The sequence below is a fragment of the Rhipicephalus microplus genome, chromosome 3, assembly GCF_043290135.1.
Source record: "Rhipicephalus microplus isolate Deutch F79 chromosome 3, USDA_Rmic, whole genome shotgun sequence".
Classification (NCBI taxonomy): Eukaryota; Metazoa; Arthropoda; class Arachnida; order Ixodida; family Ixodidae; genus Rhipicephalus; species Rhipicephalus microplus.
Genome location: NC_134702.1, coordinates 163,937,146 through 163,954,792, shown reverse-complemented (window position 1 = coordinate 163,954,792; position 17,647 = coordinate 163,937,146). Strand labels below are relative to the sequence as shown.

General features: G+C 44.2%; 1 protein-coding gene across 1 annotated transcript in view; it reads right to left on the bottom strand.

Annotated features, from left to right (window-relative positions):
- LOC119170555 (monocarboxylate transporter 12) overlaps positions 1-12,691 on the bottom strand; it is a 118,594-nt gene extending 105,903 nt beyond the window's left edge. The window contains exon 1 of the mRNA XM_037421759.2: positions 12,474-12,691. The gene's annotated coding sequence lies outside the window, so the exon portion shown is untranslated. The remainder of the gene's footprint in view (positions 1-12,473) is intronic.
- Between the last annotated feature and the right edge of the window lie 4,956 nt (positions 12,692-17,647).

Here is a 17,647-nt window from a genome sequence, read left to right as displayed (position 1 = left end):
GGGTTTCACTCTCTGTTACAGTCCTGCATATGCGTCATTCAATATGCGTACATGCATGCCAAGTGGGCGTGTAATTCGTTTACTCTTTGCACCGTTCGCGAAAGTAAAAATAAATGTTGATAAACAGAATTTTGATTAGGCGCAGCACTTTATAGGAATGTGATGGCGAAGACTAGCTAGACCTTCTGTTCACCTGTTGTTGAACTTTCTGCTCATGCGTCAACCTTTACGGTGCACTTCCACTACACCAACGGGCGTCTGTACTCGCTTAGCCTTTCAGAACGGAAGATGTGTATAAAGAATACAGTATGTTCCTGCTACTTCAAAGGTTATAAGATAACAGCTGCGAGTGTTAATATGGAAAGGCCGCTTAGAATGGCTGGGGATGCCGCGTGCCCTTTGGCCCTTATGCTGGTAATGAACTTGACTATTACGTATCTTCGGAAAAGGATGTAGCAGATATTAGCAGCGGCCATTGAAATGGGAATAGAAATAGTGCCACTATTAGATGCAGTAAAACAGTCGACGCTTTTATTTACTCGATCGTATGCGAGCACCTTTCCGGCACAATTCTGGTTTAGCCAAATATAAACGATACCTGATGTTTATAACGACAGTTTCATAGTTCATAAATGTCAGACCGTGAATGAGAATTTCTTCTGTGAATTGAATTAAACTTAACAAACTTCAAAATAAAGCCTCAGTGAAAGACTGCCACGAATTTTGACACGACATCCCTAGTTATTGGAGCAAAAACTTCAACATCAAACCAGTAAGGCGTCAATCATAACCTTCAGCGGAACTGCAGAAAGTCCAAGTAGACTTCCGCCATTGCATGGTTAGAAAGAGCTCAGCATGCCCTGATTTTTTTTTTTGACAGTACGATGAAAATTATCGTAAACAGGTTATAAACTAAGGAGAACAGCGGAAAAAACGGGACGGAGAAAGAATGAGCACATGACATAGAGGCTTTTGCACCTAGAAAAACAATTTTTCAATTCGAACTGCTACATCTGGGTTGGTATGAAATCAAACAATAAAAAATGTCTTCAAACTGTAACAGTGCTCCTGCAAGCAAATTTCAAGAATGTAAATGATAAAATAGCATATTAAAGTGAGAAAACCGTATTTCTATAACTCAATGCAATGGACTATCACCTGAAAGACTGTCACACTAAACACCAAAAGTAAGTTGAACAAGCATGCGTATCAAATTCACGTTGCGTAACAGTCCACGGCGACAAGCAGGGCTTTGGGGCAACTTTCGGCGCAATAAAAAATAGGTTCAAGTTTCGTTTTTCCGCTGTTTCATCGAAGACTGAAATTCATTACTTAGTTCTAATCGTTCATGCCCATCGCAGAGTTTTGTGCTCGATATCGACAACACATATATGTAAAATACGCTGATCTGTTCGCAAATGATACTTGTCTGTTTTTTTCATGTTCTGATATTCTTGCCTTATTGTTCACATGACGTTATCATGCTACTTGTTCTTGTTATTCTCAATGTTTTAGTTATATTTCTGCGCATGCTAGTATACCCTCTACTGTCATAGCACAAGTAGCTCGGAAGTTTGTGTAAATAAACAAATCAATAAACCAATCTACACGAACACGCCCAGTGCATCAAATGTGCACAAATTTGTGAAAAGCCATATGTCAAAGAATACCAGCTCTGAGACAAATCGAACTATTTCGTTGCGTGCTATACTGAGAAAACAAGTGCAACGCATCTTCATCTATGTTATAGAGGTGTAAACTGGTTCTTCCTAATATTGTGATCTAAATAGCTTGTCACGATGCATACGCTCAAAAATCCAACAGAAGCTGCAAATTTCTAACAAATGGGTATAAGAGAAAAAAACTTAGTAAACTGAGTAAATAATTGCACATGTAAACAATTTCTTGCCGAACTTCAATCCCAGCTTCAGTATTTTCAAAGTTCAAAAAAAGCGAGAAAGTGTATGTGAACTGTTCTGAAAAGCACAACACAGTGTTCACAGCTATGAGCACTCACACCATATTCGTCGAGCGGCCGGCCGTGCAACATTGGAATACAGGTACACTCCATTTCGGCGAACTGTGTCAGCATGCATCCGCATGAAGCCAAGCAATTTCCGCCAGAACGGATGTGCTTAAGTTTTCTCTCTTTTCGTTGACGCGGACAGTTATGGAGTCGAATCAAATAGCGCAAGCACATCGCTGGTGACTGTGATATAGTTTCTTGATTTGCTTTTATTTTTGCGCTTTCTCCTCGCTAATGAGTTTTGCTGAAAAAAGTACTCTTGTTATTTGCAGGAATTCTTACCCACCATGCTCAGACTTTATAATGGCAAGCGTGACCAGTTCTTGACAAAACACAATTTATTGCCTGCAGTTTTTTAAAGAGGACTAACTTACTAGCTAAAGAACTAAACAAAGAAATGAATAACCAATCCTAACAGTTTACCTGGTTCTTGCCTAGGCCCTTTTGAAATGTCAAAATTCTATTCTGCAGGCAAGCAGTAACATTATGTCAATTATTCGTGCAACACAGCGGTATCCTCTCAATAAATTCTTTAAATGTTGCCTAAATGAGTAACCACATTGAAAGAACCTGAACACCTATAATGCTCAAGCAAGGGGCTGCTAGGCAAACGGTAAATAAGTAGGAAAAAGCGTATACTTGCTATACAGAAAAATAAAATAGCGATGCATTGTCGGTGGACAGCAGTGATTGTACCGACCTCTGAGAAATGGATTTGATAAGGTCTAACGTTACTAAGCCCACTGAGCCTTTGAGTGGAATGTCCCAGAAGAGCAAATGAAAGCATAACAACGACAAGACCAAAGACTTTCGTGAGGTGGACATTCAGGCCTGTCAGCTGCTCTTTAAATTTGTAATTTTCGCGGCGGTTCCTTCAATAACAAAAAAGGAGTACTATATGAGCAACAGGGCCATGCATTTGTACGAATCAGCCCCATGGTTGCCTGTAAGAGGCGGCAAAATAGGGATCAGCATTCCAAAGTAATTTCTCGCTTTGCGGCTTTTCAACAACAGTTTATTCAATCTTCCAAAAAACATGCTTTCGCAGATACATACAGCAAGTCCGCGTTCCGGATATTGTTGTGCACAGCTAGCGTTCAGAATATTTACAACATTTTGAACAACGCAAATCTTGAATATATAGAGTTAGGGATCTCGTTCTTGCCTAATAAAAGGTTGCACCTGTAACGTTATTGATGAAACAATGAAAAACGCCTTAAGCGCGTAATCTTTCGAGTCTAAACAACCATCACCTAAAGCTCTTACAGTATCAGAGAGTAATTATTCCGAAGTTTATTTAAAGTCTGTCGGCAAGCCTTATTAATGATATTGGCTAGTATTTCGTGCCAACGGTCATGCAAATCCGGGCAAAATTTGTTAGGGGCACATACCATGAAGACGTATTCCCTACTTCTTAGTTCTCGAGCAACTGCTGGCTTCTGTGTCTCAGCGTTCTGCTCGGACGGGCACTCACACTTCTTGTGTCGTCTTGCCGCTGCGCAGCACAGCTCCTAGACTGACAGTGCTTGCGACAGGGTGAAGCTTAGCAGGAGCTGCTCCGACACTTATCTGGCTTGAATAGCGGGACTCGTTTTCATACGTCAGTCGCTCCACGTATGTTGAGCCTCACCTCTCGCAGAGGAAATGAATGGCGACGAAATGCGTTCAATTCCAACGCTAACTCATCCAAAAACTCACATGCCCAGCAAGCGCTTGGCAGCCTTGAAAGCGCTTGACTTTGCGACTGTGGTAACTTTTTAATATTCGGGCAAACGACAGCCTCATTGACGACGTGCCCCGAAATTGCATACTTATATAGCCGCAAGCAAGAAGGGTGTAAGGCAGGGGGATACCATCTCTTCACAGCTATTTATCGCGTGCTTACAGGATGTTTTCAGATGCCTAGATTGGGAACAGTTTGGCATAACAGTTAACAGAGATTACCTCAGTAACCTGCGCTGCGCCGATGACATTGCATTGCTGAGTAACTCAGGGGACGAATCGAAGCTCATTATTACGCAATTAGACAAAAAAGCAAAAAGTAGGTCTTAAAATGAACCTGCAAAAAACGAAAGTAATGTACAGCAACCTCGGAAGAGAACAGTGCTTCGAGATAAGTAATAGTGCACTTGAAGTTGTAAAAGACTACGTGTACTTAAGAAATGTAATAACCGCAGAGGTGAACCACGAGGCTGAAGTGACTAGAGGAATAAGAATGGGGTAGAGCACATTTGGCAAGCACTCTCAAATCATGATAGGTAGGTTGCCACTAACTTTCAAAACGAAGGTATATAACAGCTGCATCTTGCCGGTACTTAGCTATGAAGCATAAAACTGGAAACATATAATGATGGTTTAGCTTAAATTAAAGACGACGCAGTGAGCAATGGAAAAAAAAATGGTAGGTGTAACCTGAAGGGACAAGAAGAGAGCAGAGTGGATAAGGCAACAAACCGGGGTTAAGGATATTATAGTTTAAATCAAGAAGAGGAAATGGACATGGGCCGGGCATGTAGCACGTAGACAGGACAACCGCTGGTCATTAAGGGTAACTGACTGGATTCCTAGAGAAGGCAAGCGGGTTAAAGGGAGACAGAAGGTTAGGGGGGCAGTTGAGATTAAGAAGTTTGCGGGTATAAATTGGCAGCAGCAAGCACAGGACCGAGCTGACTGGCGGAACAAGGGAGAGACTTTTGGCCCGCAGTACGTAGTCAGGATGATGATGATGATGTTGTTGATGATAATAATGATGACGATGATGATGATGATGATAGGCGCAAGCTCGCACAGCGTTTATTGAGTATAACCAATTCAAGCAGCTCAAGCTGTTCCCAGCGCTAGGTAACTTTCGATATGCTTTACCAAGTTGCCGCATTTTCATACTGACGCACACGCAATGTGTACTGCTCTCGACTTGTTGCGATACATTATGCTAAAAATCTAACATTATTTGCATATAACACTTCATTAAGTCTAAATGTTTCTTCGTTCGTGTCTGCTTATACGTTCTTCGACGAGCAAACATATAATCGTACAAGTCAGCCCTACATAAAAATGGCAACTAGCGACATACACGACAAACCTGTATTGCAGTGGATGCAATACCACGAAAGGTTATGCTGAAACACTCATGAAAACAACGTGCCACACAAATCTTTTCTAACCTGTCTAGCTTCTCTGCCAGTGTATATGTTTATTTTGACTTCCTTACAATAATTATGTATTTATCGTCGCATGATTCTTGAATAGCAGATCATACAATAGGCGTGCACCACAAGTGTTAAAGAAAACAGTGATTTATATTTGTGAAAACCTAGATTAAGGCCTGAATGGATTTGCTTGACGCTTCCTGTAGGAGCTGAGACATTCGCATTGTATAGTAGCTTATTCGGTATGATTGTTTGATCCTTCTAAAAACGAAAGGAGGTTCATGCTGCCCAAAAAGTTTGTTTGACGAGCATGATAATAACGAAATTCAAAGATATCGAGTTCCATAGCCCCGCAATGATGATGATGTTTGATGTTTTGTGGCGCAAGAGCCATTTCATGGCCAAAGAGCGCCAGTTTATCTCACTAGAGATATGGACAATGTTTGTGATAAGCGGCTGTATAAGGGCCGTAAAATTCCTCGCAGTAGGGCGGGTAAAAAACATAGAAGTAATAAAATTATGACCGTGCCGTGAAAGGTGTATGGTGTAAATGGTTGACAAAACTTTGTTGCAATAAAAACGATGAAGGACATGTATGGCATTAGCACAAGTGCCTCACTCGTTCACACCCTTGCGTCCAAGGGCCGTGAGGCAAGTGCTTTATTGAGTGCAGCGACCGCAGCGGAGACCTCTCTGGAAAGGTCGTGCTACAGAATGCCCGGCTATATGATATGAAAGGCACGAATTTCTTTTAAAAACGCTAACAATGATTTATGACTAATTAGTGGTTCCCTACCAACGAACATTGCAAGATGGAGTGGTATCTGTTGTCGGTAGGGTAACAGAAAGTGTTGTCTTCTCAGTGCTTCTAATTCTTTACACTGGATTAAAATGTGAATTGCAGTAAGTACTTCACATTTTCACAGTGAATACCAACTGGCCCGATTCAATTGTTTATTGAGTACTTCTCCACATCTATCACACAAAAGTGGATCGCCCCCAGACAAAAGGAATGAATGTGTTGTATGTGTATGTCCTATTCTTAACCTTGTAAGGATTACTTCAGTGTGGCGTGTACGATTTCTTATCTGTGTGTGTGTCCCATGTGCTCTGCCAATAACCCCTGAGCTTTCGCTTTAGAACAGCTTTCAAGTCGAGTGCATGAATCGGTATCGAAGTGTTGATAGCAGTTTTGTTGGCGGATCCAACTAGCTGGTCCACCAGAACATTGCCTTGTATTTTGCGGCGTCCTGGCACCCAGCAGACTACAACCTGCTGCTTAGACGAGTAGACTGTGCATAAGAGCTTATAAAGCGAGACAAAGACAGGGTTTTTATGCTTTTTAGGTGTTTTCAGAGCTTTTACTACGCTTAGGTAAACTGTATAAATTATTGCTTTCGGTAGTTTTATTCGTTTATTATGTTTAACAGCGGCAAGTATCGCATAAGCTTCGCCAGTAAAAATGCTCGTATCGGGGTGCATAACGCCGGCTTCCGAAAAGAATGGGCCGATGGCAGCGTACGAGGCAGAAGTGTTAGACTTTGAAGCATCCGTAAAAAACTCAGGACATGTGTATTTATGTTGCAGTTCAAGGAAGTATGTCTGGATATGTGCGATTGGTGCATGCTTTGTAACCTCGAGGAAAGACACGTCACAATCTTTCGCCTGCCACTGCCATGGTGGCAGGCATACTACGGGAGGCATCAAACGGTGTTCGAGTGGCACACCGGTTTCTGTCGCTAGGCCCCTCACACTAGGTGAGTAGGCTGTTTCAAAGAAGGCCGTTTTTCAAACAAAGCAAGGTTTGACATGTCAATAATTGTGAAATGTGATGAGTGATCCCTGTCTGCATTTACATTAGAATAATATTTGTATTATTATTAAATGATAATTGTACAAACGAAGTAAGTTTTTTTTTAGTTTCGATTGGTAGCTTCTTAAAAATTTCATAAACAACACATTCAGAACCTGGAGCGGAATCACTGCAGGAGTTCAGTGATGTTTGGAGCTCAGCTAAGCTGAAAGCTTGGTTGTACGCCTCGTATCAATATAGTACATTTGAGTTCAAGTTTCTGCTTTTCTATTCTTGTTCTGTATTTTTAGAAAGCGTCAGTATAGTGTGACGAGCTCGACACCCACTCGAAGTTTGCACCGAGGACGTTCGCCTAATCTTCCAAGGTGTCACCCTGTGTCTTTACGAGTGGGAGTGTGTGTGCTTGTCTTCCTGCTACCCTACCAACCATGTTCCAGACTTAAGCCTCCTGTGTGTATGAATTGATCCCTGATATAAACTTTTGCCACCTTTCTCTTCTGGCCTGCCGACGCGTTCGCCTGGCCCGAGACTTAATTTTCCTAAAGATTTGAAGATTTTCGGCTGTCGGTGAGTTCCGAAGCAACCTCCATGCTCTGTTTTGCTGTTTGCGCGCTTTTCGGCATTCACAGTTCAACCATGGCACATGCCGTTTTCAGGATGTCCATTTGTTTGTGGAATGCGTTTTGTTGCAGAATCAAACAAAAACGCTGTGAAGTAGTTGACAGCAACATTAATGCTCAAAGTACATAGGTCCCTCCAACCTATACAAGCGATGGTATAAAACTGTTCCCAGTTGGCTCTTTTTATGAGCCATTTGGGAACACGTGGTGGACACTCAGTTGCTGTGGTTGTGCTCAAAACTACGGGGAAGTGGTCAATTCCGCACGGATTACTGATGACTTTCCACTTTATTAGAGCCACAAGAGATGGAGATATTATGCTTAGGTCTGTGGAGGAGTAGGTATTATTAGCGAGATTATATTAGGTTGGTAGACACTCGCTCGACAAGAGAAGGAACTGTTCAATCAGTCGATCTCTCGCGTCGCAATGAGAGTCACCCCATAGCCTGCTATGCGCATTAAAGTCTCTGAGGAGAACATAAGGCTCCCGAAGTTCATCAATTATAGAGTATATATTATGGTCTTGCAGCTGATAGCTAGGAGGAATGTAAATAGTGCAAATTGTGATTAGTTTATCAAAAAGAACCACTCGAATAGCCACTGCCTCAAGAGATATTTGAAGTTGTAAGTGTGTGCATGCAATCCCTTGATTCACTATAATGGCGTTTTTGCAGCTGATAGCTAGGAGGAATGTAAATAGTGCAAATTGTGATTAGTTTATCAAAAAGAACAACTCGAATAGCCACTGCGTCAAGGGATATTTGAAGTTGTAAGTGTGTGCATGCAATCCCTTGATTCACTATAATGGCAACTCCTCCGGTGATGTCATGGCGTCGTTTGGTATGTAAGGCCTGATAGATGTCTTCATGTTCCATGTTTGAATAGATTCTGGTAGTTTACTGGATGCAAACGTGGGTATTATTTGTTTCGTTGGTGTTTCCTTATTATGTATTCTGATGATAATCCTGTGTACATTAGTGACATTTTGGCTTTTTCACCCTCCAAAAGTTCAGTTTTGGTCAGGTCAAGTAAGTCTGCGTCAAATCCGACTCCGCGAGTTATATTCATAGATCTTTGTGGTGTTACTGTGATCGATACGTCACCAAGCGTTGAGAGGCTGTCTAGCTTTACGAATTGTTCTTTGTCCCGAATTTCGAGAAGGTCTCCGCTAGCCATTTTGGTTACCTTGTATCAAGCCCCGAGAGTTTGAGTAAGACACCTGGCAACTACAAAAGGAGATATGGTCCTGGCTTGCTTTCCAGTTTTTTCACAGTAAATGACGTGGAAGTGGAAAAATGTTTCTATTGGCTGGTAAAAAAAAAGGTTATCGGTGCGTACCCGGTTTAGGCCGGTACGATCAGACAGTAGGGGGAATGCTTTATGCATGCCAGTCTTATTTTTGTTCAGCAACGTTGGCGACCACCGGCCGCGGAGCCCAACAAGGGGACGCTGCAAGTTTGCAGGTACTGCAAGCTTGCAGACGTCAGCCGTACAACACTGCCATAACCCAATGCGCTTAGGCCAAGGTAGGCTATTCGCACAGGGTTAACTCTTGCCGCCAGGAAAATTGGAAGTAAATAGAAGAGATAAGCAAACAGGACAGACTAAATGTGAGAGATAAAGACGAAGTTGTAGGTAAGAGAGATAGGAAAAGGCGACTGCCGATTTCCCCTGGGTGAATCAGCCCAGGGGTGCCGTCTACGTGAAGCCGGGGCCAAACGGGTATGTTGCCTCTGCAGGGGGGCCTTAAAGGTCCCATCATGATTACCCAGCGTCAGCTCAACCCTCATTATTCCTTTTTCCCCGAACATGGCTTAGCCACGCATGATTAGGCATGAAAAGAAGTCGAACCCCAACCCCCCCCCCCCCCACCGTTAGCTCAAGTCCGTGGTGTCACTACACACCAAACGCCTACTTGCACAGACCCCCTGCGGGGCATAGCCCCTCAAGCTGATAGGCAAGCATTCTCTCGAAGGAGCTCCAGGTGGCGCGTCGATATGTAGCACGCTTTATGTTGCAAATTGTTACGTGAATGTTCAAGTTGAAGCTTCCCAAAAGCATAAATGTCAGCGGATATTTCAAAGCTATGGGATATGTGTGAACATAGGTGTCGACATTATCGAGTTTTCCTGGGCAAAATGTGCACAAGACGCACCGAAGAAAAGCAGCCGTGGTTAGGCTCAACAGAAAAACGCTGTCAAGCTATTCGTGTCCACTTCTTAAGAAGTAAAGTAAGACCTCCCTTTCTATTATTTGTATGTTTTGCAAAACATGCTCGCCTATTCACTAGATACACTAGAGTAAAAAAAGAATATACGCACCATAATAATTGATATAACATGACAGCCAAGCGTGCTGCAGAAGCACATAAATGTTTATTGTGTATAAATATACCAAAGCTCACCTAATATTGCCCAATAGCACCAAATGACGGGCATGCACCAACGTCAACGTGTATAGTGCCACATCTCCATCCAAGCCACCTATTTTCACGATCATGTATACACCTTTGTGGTAGCTGCAGCTGTTAAAATACGCCTGGACAGAACACGTGGTGAATACCGCTCAATAACGACGTTACCATGAACGTAACAGACAACGGTGCTCGATATAGACTCTCTTGAAGCGCTGTCGTTTGAGGAGCTTAACTTTGAAGTGTACGCTGCCTAGTATCACGGTAACTAGCTAAGTTGACGTGCATGGATTTACCATATATGATGAGTGAAGTGGCCGTGCGTGATCATGAAGATAGAATTGTGTTTGAAGTGCGCGCCACAGAGACAGTCGAAGAAGACGACGCAGGAAGAAATGAGGGCAGGTGGTGGGGCGAAGAAGAAGGAGTGAGGCAGACGCGGCTGGAAGGAAGAAGCAAGATTGAAGAACCAGGGCGTGGGAGCAGTGACCCGTCGGGTTGCGGACTCGAGGTCTCAGCAGGCTCCCACCTGGGGCCATACCAGCCGTCCTTGCAGTTCGGGCCTGGCGTGGGCGAAACGTCGCCAGGACGTTTCCGCCAGGTGAGTCCGGCACCTACGGCAGCGAGTGCCAGCCAGCGTTCGAGATAGGCATGGCAAACGCCATGCGTGCTCCAGGTCAACGACCTCCGCAGTGAGACGCGTTCTTGGCCGCGGCTGTCATTGGACTTACCAGGCTACCCAAGCGTCGGCCGTCCCTTCCCAGCGTTGAGTTTGCCGCCGGGACTTGACCACCGCCTTCCTCTCCGGTGAACTTTTTCTGTTTTTATGCCCTTGTGACTCTCACACCAGCATTCCAAGCACGTTATATTTTTGCCCTTACTTCATTTATTATTAGACCTTTCAAGTCTTTTGCAAATACATTTTTTGTGTGATTGCATAAACGGCCTCGTTACTGCCCGATTACGATTGAGTCATCGCAGGTTTTTGTACAGAAACACGAGCGTCTCGTCTAGAGCTTTGTCTCTCTATACAGCTTGTTACACCATACAGCATTTCAAAAATGCGACTGGCAGAGTTCATAGCATTGGTTGCAAACAAGCGAAGGTGTTCATCCTGACGCTGGTCTTTCTCCAGCTACACTAAACACCTGCTTGCACGATATTCGCATCTTGATGTCATCGCCTTTCTGCAGACCTTATCACAGTTCTTCTCTTAGTTGTGGCAGCTGAACGCGAAGCAGTAGGCGGTGGAGAACCATTGTTTCATTTAGAGTATGCCTTATAGGCGAGTGAGGAGGCATCACACGCACAAGCAAAAGCCAAATCGCAGAAACACATCATCAACAAATGAAATCACAGCCCGCACCGCATTTCGCGGACCATAGGGTGACCTACAATATTGTAATAAAAACCTCCACGGTGCTTACACTACTCAAGAGCTCACAGTTGATTAATTTAGTTGATATGTGAGGTTAACGTCCCAAAACCACCGTATAATTATTAGACACGCCATACAGTGGAGGGCTTGGGAAATTCTTACCACCTGACATTCTTTAAAGTGCACGCAAATTTGAGCACACGGGCGTACAGCATTTTCGCCTCCATCTAAATTGCAGCCACCGCAGCTGGGACTCGATTCTGCGAACTGTGGGTCAGAAGCCGAGTACTTTAGCCGCTAGATCACCATGACGGGAAAGGCACGTGGGCGTCTCTCCTTAGAGCCTCCGCTAACACTTCACACACAAATGGAGCCTTTCTCCCGTGGTCTTTGTGGCTCTCTACGGCGAAGTGAAGTTATTTCATTTGCACAAAGAGGGCGTAATCCGAGAAAGCGGTGTGGTGTATGCAGTGTGGTAGCAAGGTCAGGCATGCGAGAGTCGCAGAGCTATTTTGAATATCAATGAATGCTATGAGGAAGGTCAATTGTCGTGCTGAAGTCGCCAATTGGCGGAGCGTTACAGAAAATTTGACAGTTGTGCTTGTAGTATATCGGTGCGTAGAAATTTTCTACATATCTTTAGCGTCATTTTATAACGTTTCACTGAATAAAAATTCTGACACATACACATTTCCTTCGCATGCTGCGCATAACATCGATTTCCATGGTATGTTGGATCTGTCGAATCTTTTTATATTCACAGAACAGGAACCCATTTGAGAACCTGAGAGGCACCACTTGAGAACAATGACCAGGGCAGATATGCTGCTGCCAGAGAATACGGCCTCCTATTGATGCAGTTACACCGCAGGTTAATTTCTCGTCTATCATTATTACAACAAGATGAAAAAATGTATGCGATACAAAAAAGACCCACGTAGACCTAACAAGAAAAATTGTCACCCCCTGAGGGCTAATACACAGCAAGGTAACTTCTGCTTGACTTCTGTTTCAAAAGTACTCGTATATAAGTGAAAATTTAAGAAATGAAGATGGCGTAACTCGCAAACTTACTGTATCGCACCGCTTCCACGGCGTGTTCGGTAACACTTGCAAGGCGAGGCGCGTGGGGATATGATCTCTGAGGTGCTAAGGACGACCGAGAATAGATGGGTTGTTCTTCCAGCCAGAGGTGTTTGTACTTTGCTTCAGCGACGCACACCTCTTCTGGAATGCAAGCTGCATCTGCAGAAAACACTTCATCCCGTGAGACACTGCTAAATCGAGGACCCTGGCTGTCAGTTCGAAAGATCAAGCCTACGACAAAAAAACATCAAAACGTTCGTGGCACTTGGCAGGTTCAAAATATATAGGCACATATGCGTCGATGACGCTGTGGGGAAATGAAACAATGTGCATCAAGAAGAGCGGTAGAGACGGCACAGATGCAATGCTGAAGTACCGTGAATATTTTTCTTTTCTGTTTAGGTTTGACGCTTAGTAACAGCGCTTGAAGCACGGCTTGCAAAAAAAATTGATTATGAAAGAATGTGGGGGTACTGAATTGAATGCTAAGTTTGTGTTGAGCCAAACTGGACGCAAGAAAACGTAGGCAAGGATGTTTACTCTTTATTCGTCATCTCTTTTTTTCCTCTCATCAAAATGTCACAGAAGTTTAACCTGGTTGAATGTTTTTGCAAAGAACTTTTTTGTGAAAAGAATACGTCACATCTTTTAAATTAAGGTACTAAATTACGGGAGGAAAAGTTGTATAGTATCGATGTTTTTGGCTGGTTCATATGTAATGCGGCGGCGCTACTCGGCTTATTGTATGGCTGCGCTGTCATGATGAGAAAGGCCTGGCTTCAACAGACGATTGTTGAGAAAGGCCTGGCTTCAGCAGACGACAGAAAGTGTGCTTCCACTCGACGTGTGGTTGAAGCGTTGCGCGTGGTAAAGAAAGTGAAGGAAGAAAGAATTGTGTTGTGAGCGGGCAGAGGTGCTAGCTGCGGTGGGTAAGAGAGAGAAAAAGAGTGACATTAACGCGCAGCTTTGATTTGACTTACTTGGCACTGCTTGAACACCTGCGGTGAGAGGATTTGTACGGACGTACAGCACACCATTACACAAGGTAGTGAAATAGCTGCTTCGAACCTAATAAAAGAAGACCCGGCTATATATGAATAATGTGAAGTTGCAAAATATTAAGTGGTCAGGTGGTATTATACAGTCCTAAAAAAGTTCAACAATACCTTACTTAGAGATAGCGCAGCACCCTGGCGTGCGATGACAAAATTTGGTTTGAACGCCGATGCATGACCATTACCAATAGTATATTTATTAAAACGCATGAATAAGCAATTGTTTAAAAATATAGGTTTGGGTTGCGACGTCACTGCGACCAGCAGCTGGTATTGTACTCTCTCACCAGAGCATTATTGACCACCCAGGTACAGTACTTGGCCACTACCCTCCATACCCACGCAGCAAGTAACCCTTGACCCTGAGTCTCGAGTGGCTGCAAAGCAACTGTCCAAGGTGGCATTCAGACCTGCGTTGCAGCGGAGTGCTCTAAGAATCGGTGGGTACAGGCAGGCCACCATTGAAATGTGAACCTAGCTATGTTTAATGCTAGAACGCTATCTAGTGAGGCTAGTCTAGCTGTGCTATTCGACGATTGAGATGGTGAGCAATGGGATGTAACAAGGCTCAGCGATGTTAGGAGGACCCGTCAAGTTTGTACAGTGCTAGAGAACAGACACTTCCTATGCTGCTGTGGAATAAATGACAGAAAAGAACTAGGGCTGGGTTTTTTATACACAAGAATATTGGGGGCAACGTAGATAACTATAACATTAGGGAGAGAGTGGCAAGTATTATAAATAAATTTAACAAAAGGTACAAGATGACGGTGGTACAATACTACGCACCTACATCGAGCCATGATGATCATTTGGTTGAACGCTTCTTTTAAGACGTAGAGTCAACCATTATCAAAGTCACTGTATACGATTCCTATGGGCAACTTTAGTGCAAAAGTAGGCAAGAAACTTGCCAGAGACCACGCAGTGCGGAATGTGGCATCGGCTTCATAAATGCCAGAGAGAAGGTAATATAGGGTTTGCAGCACGTTGTAATTTTCGGATCTTTAATACCTTTTACAGAAAACACGCTAACCCTAAAACGACATGGTGAAGCCCTAAAGGCGCAACTAAAACTGAAATAGGCTTCATTTTGGGTGCACACCAAGGCTTTTTACAGGATTTAGAAGTAGTTGACGAAATCTGATGCAGTCACCATAGAATGTTAAGAGCTCGCATTCAATTAGATGTAAAATCAAGCAAGGGCGAAAACTGATGCACCAGAAGGCATTTAATTACCTAGTGGTGAAAGCGAAAGTACAGGAATTCAGAGTCTTGCTCAAGAATGGGTTCGAGACACTAATGGAGGTAACTGACGTTAACTTTGACTCAAAAGAAAGATGATCTTACTAGTACCATAGTCCTTTGATACCTTTTTAGGCCATGAAACTCCCCGTCACTCAAAGGTAGAGCTTTACACGCCGCCCTCACTTTCCGCGCCGTGGTGCTGGTGTAGATAGAGAGCGTTGAAGCCTGCTCGGCCGGGTGCTACGCTGGCCGCCATGAGTGGAGTACTGGTTTGGAGTGGTGGTGGTCAAGCGCATTGCCCTCTTTTTTTTTTGCTTATGGAGGTTTCATTGTATTGGCAGTGATGCGCAACGTCTGCTTCGTGCCGGTCCGTCGCTCTGGATAGAAGTGCACCGTCGAAAAAGTTTGCCTGTTCTGTTTTTAAGCCAACGCAAAACAGCGTGACAGGTGGACACGTGCGTTTCCGAGACAGGTGACTGACAGATTTTCGTTTGACACAAAGAACGCTCGCGTATGTGAAAGATATGTCGAAGCCAGTGACATGACGAAGCGGGCGTGTGCACAGTGTGCGGAGTTATCGTTTTGCTGCCCCGCGAACCACCGAGACTGGTGGAAAACGCTGTATACCAAGGATTTTCGAAGGTTTGCCTTCTTACTTCTCAAAACCAAAGCAGCGTTCGCGTGCAATGAAGTGCTGACCTTTAAAAAGGCGGACGTCGTCTATCCTGCCCGGTCAAAGGAGAAAAGAAACCAGGGAAATAGGTTTTTTCAGTGAATGTTTTGTGTCATTCACTCTGTTTTTCAGCTTTCAACCATTGTTTATGAAATGCAGATTTGAATAAACTGTGCGCTTCCGGACATGGCAGTTTGGAGTTTTCAACGAGTGCCAGTAATTTCAGCAGAAAAATACCAACATGTTTGCCTACATTTGCTTGCAAGGCGTAGCGTAGTTACCAAATACACAATTCTACCCACTGCTAGGTAAGTGGGACACTGATTTGTTTCTGTTAGACAGAAATGTCTCCCACATAAAAAGCTGAAGTTGGATTGACCGAGATATCTAAGTGCATGAAGAGAATCTATACATTGGCTGCTCCGTGATAGCCAATAAAATATACTGACAATTATTTCGAAAATGAACGTTACGTGCAGCCAGAGCACGGCTGCTTGAAAACAATGTTACACCTACCATTTTTTTTTCCATTGCTCGCTGCGTCGTCCTCAATTTAAGCAGAACCCTCTTAGTAAGTCTCCAGGTTTCTGCTCCGTAGCTAAGTACCGGCAAAATACAGCTGTTATATACCTTCCTCTGAAAAAAAAACTCATCTAAAAAATGCCCAGCTCCAACTGAATCTCAAGAAAAGTCACTTTGCTGCTCGAAAACAAACCATTCTTGGTCACGTCATATCAAAGGACGACGTTCTTCCTGACCAGGCTAAACTACTCGCCGTCGCTGAATTCCCCAGACCAACTACATTAAAACAGTTACGCAGCTTCGTAGTATTATGCTCCTATTTTTGTCGTTTCTGCCAAACTTTGCCTCCATAATTACTCCTTTGACCCAACTTTTAAGCAGTGCCAACGATATCTCCTCATAGTCTTCCGAGTGTGATCCCGCATTTACCACTCTTCGCCGTTTCCTCACGTCACCGCCTATATTGCGCCACTATGATGCCACGGCTGCAACTGAGATCTATACAGACGCCAGCGGTGTCAGTATCGGTGCAGTTCTTGCTCAACGCAAGCCTGGTACCCCTGAACAAGTCGTCACCTACGCCAGCAGAACGCTCACCAAGGCTAAAGTAAACTACAGTGTTACCAAAAAAGAGTGCTTGGTCATACTTTTGGCGCTTTTCAAGTTTCACCCATACCTATATGGCTGCATGTTTCCGGTAGTTACAGAACATCATGCCTTATGTTGGTTGTCGTCGCTGATGGATTTATCAGATCGCCTTTCTCGTTGGGCTCTGCGACTTCAATAGTATGACATCCGCGTCATGTACCGTACCGGCCGAAACCATGGCTTCGTGCATATCAACGGAGCAAAGTTGTTGTATCTTTGCATAGCCTGCGCCCGAGTGGTGGTCCGACTGTTGTGTGCACGTTTCCGGGGTTTTTTTTAATAATTGTCGCTTGTGAGATGAATTATTGAATGATCTTCCGTGGGTTTCTCATCGAACCCAAGAAGAGCTCCTGTGTAACCTCTCCCAGGTGGAAGGAAACTTTTTTCTCCTCAGACATGTCCAGGTCAGTGTGTCCGAAGATGCAAGTTATTTATTTAGTGAAAATGGTAACATATTCTTTTGGATGCTGCACCCGGTTCTCCAGCGAAGCAGCGGCTATTTCTTTGCGAGCGACGCTCGCGAACGTTTAAAGAATGTGCCAAGAAGACATCATACGTTTGAAGCGCAGACTCGATTTTAGAGCTAGGTCCTTGCGGTGTCTTCAAGGTAGAAGTACACGCGACGGAGCTTCTCTTTGGTGTCCTAGTGATTGAGGGCGGCCACGCGGTCGTATGTCTCCAGCCAGGTCTCTGGGTCTTCAACGATGAATCACGGAAAGTGGGTGGCTCCCTTGGCAGATGCATGATGATCATGGGCTGTGACGCAGCGGTTGTCGTTGTCACCACAGTCGAGGTTACGGCCTTGGTCTTCCGCGCATGGTCTTGTAGAGGCCCGTACTCTGGTGGTAGACCTTGCTGCAGGCGGCTTGTTCGCTGCTCTCGGCAGGTGTCGGTGTCTTCTCCGTGAGGCGGGCTCGGGTGTCGGCTTGAAGAGGCGTCCAGTACATGAACGAAGCAGCACCTCCACCAGATGTCACGGGGTCGCGACGTGGACGAATAGATCAGACTGCGGGTCG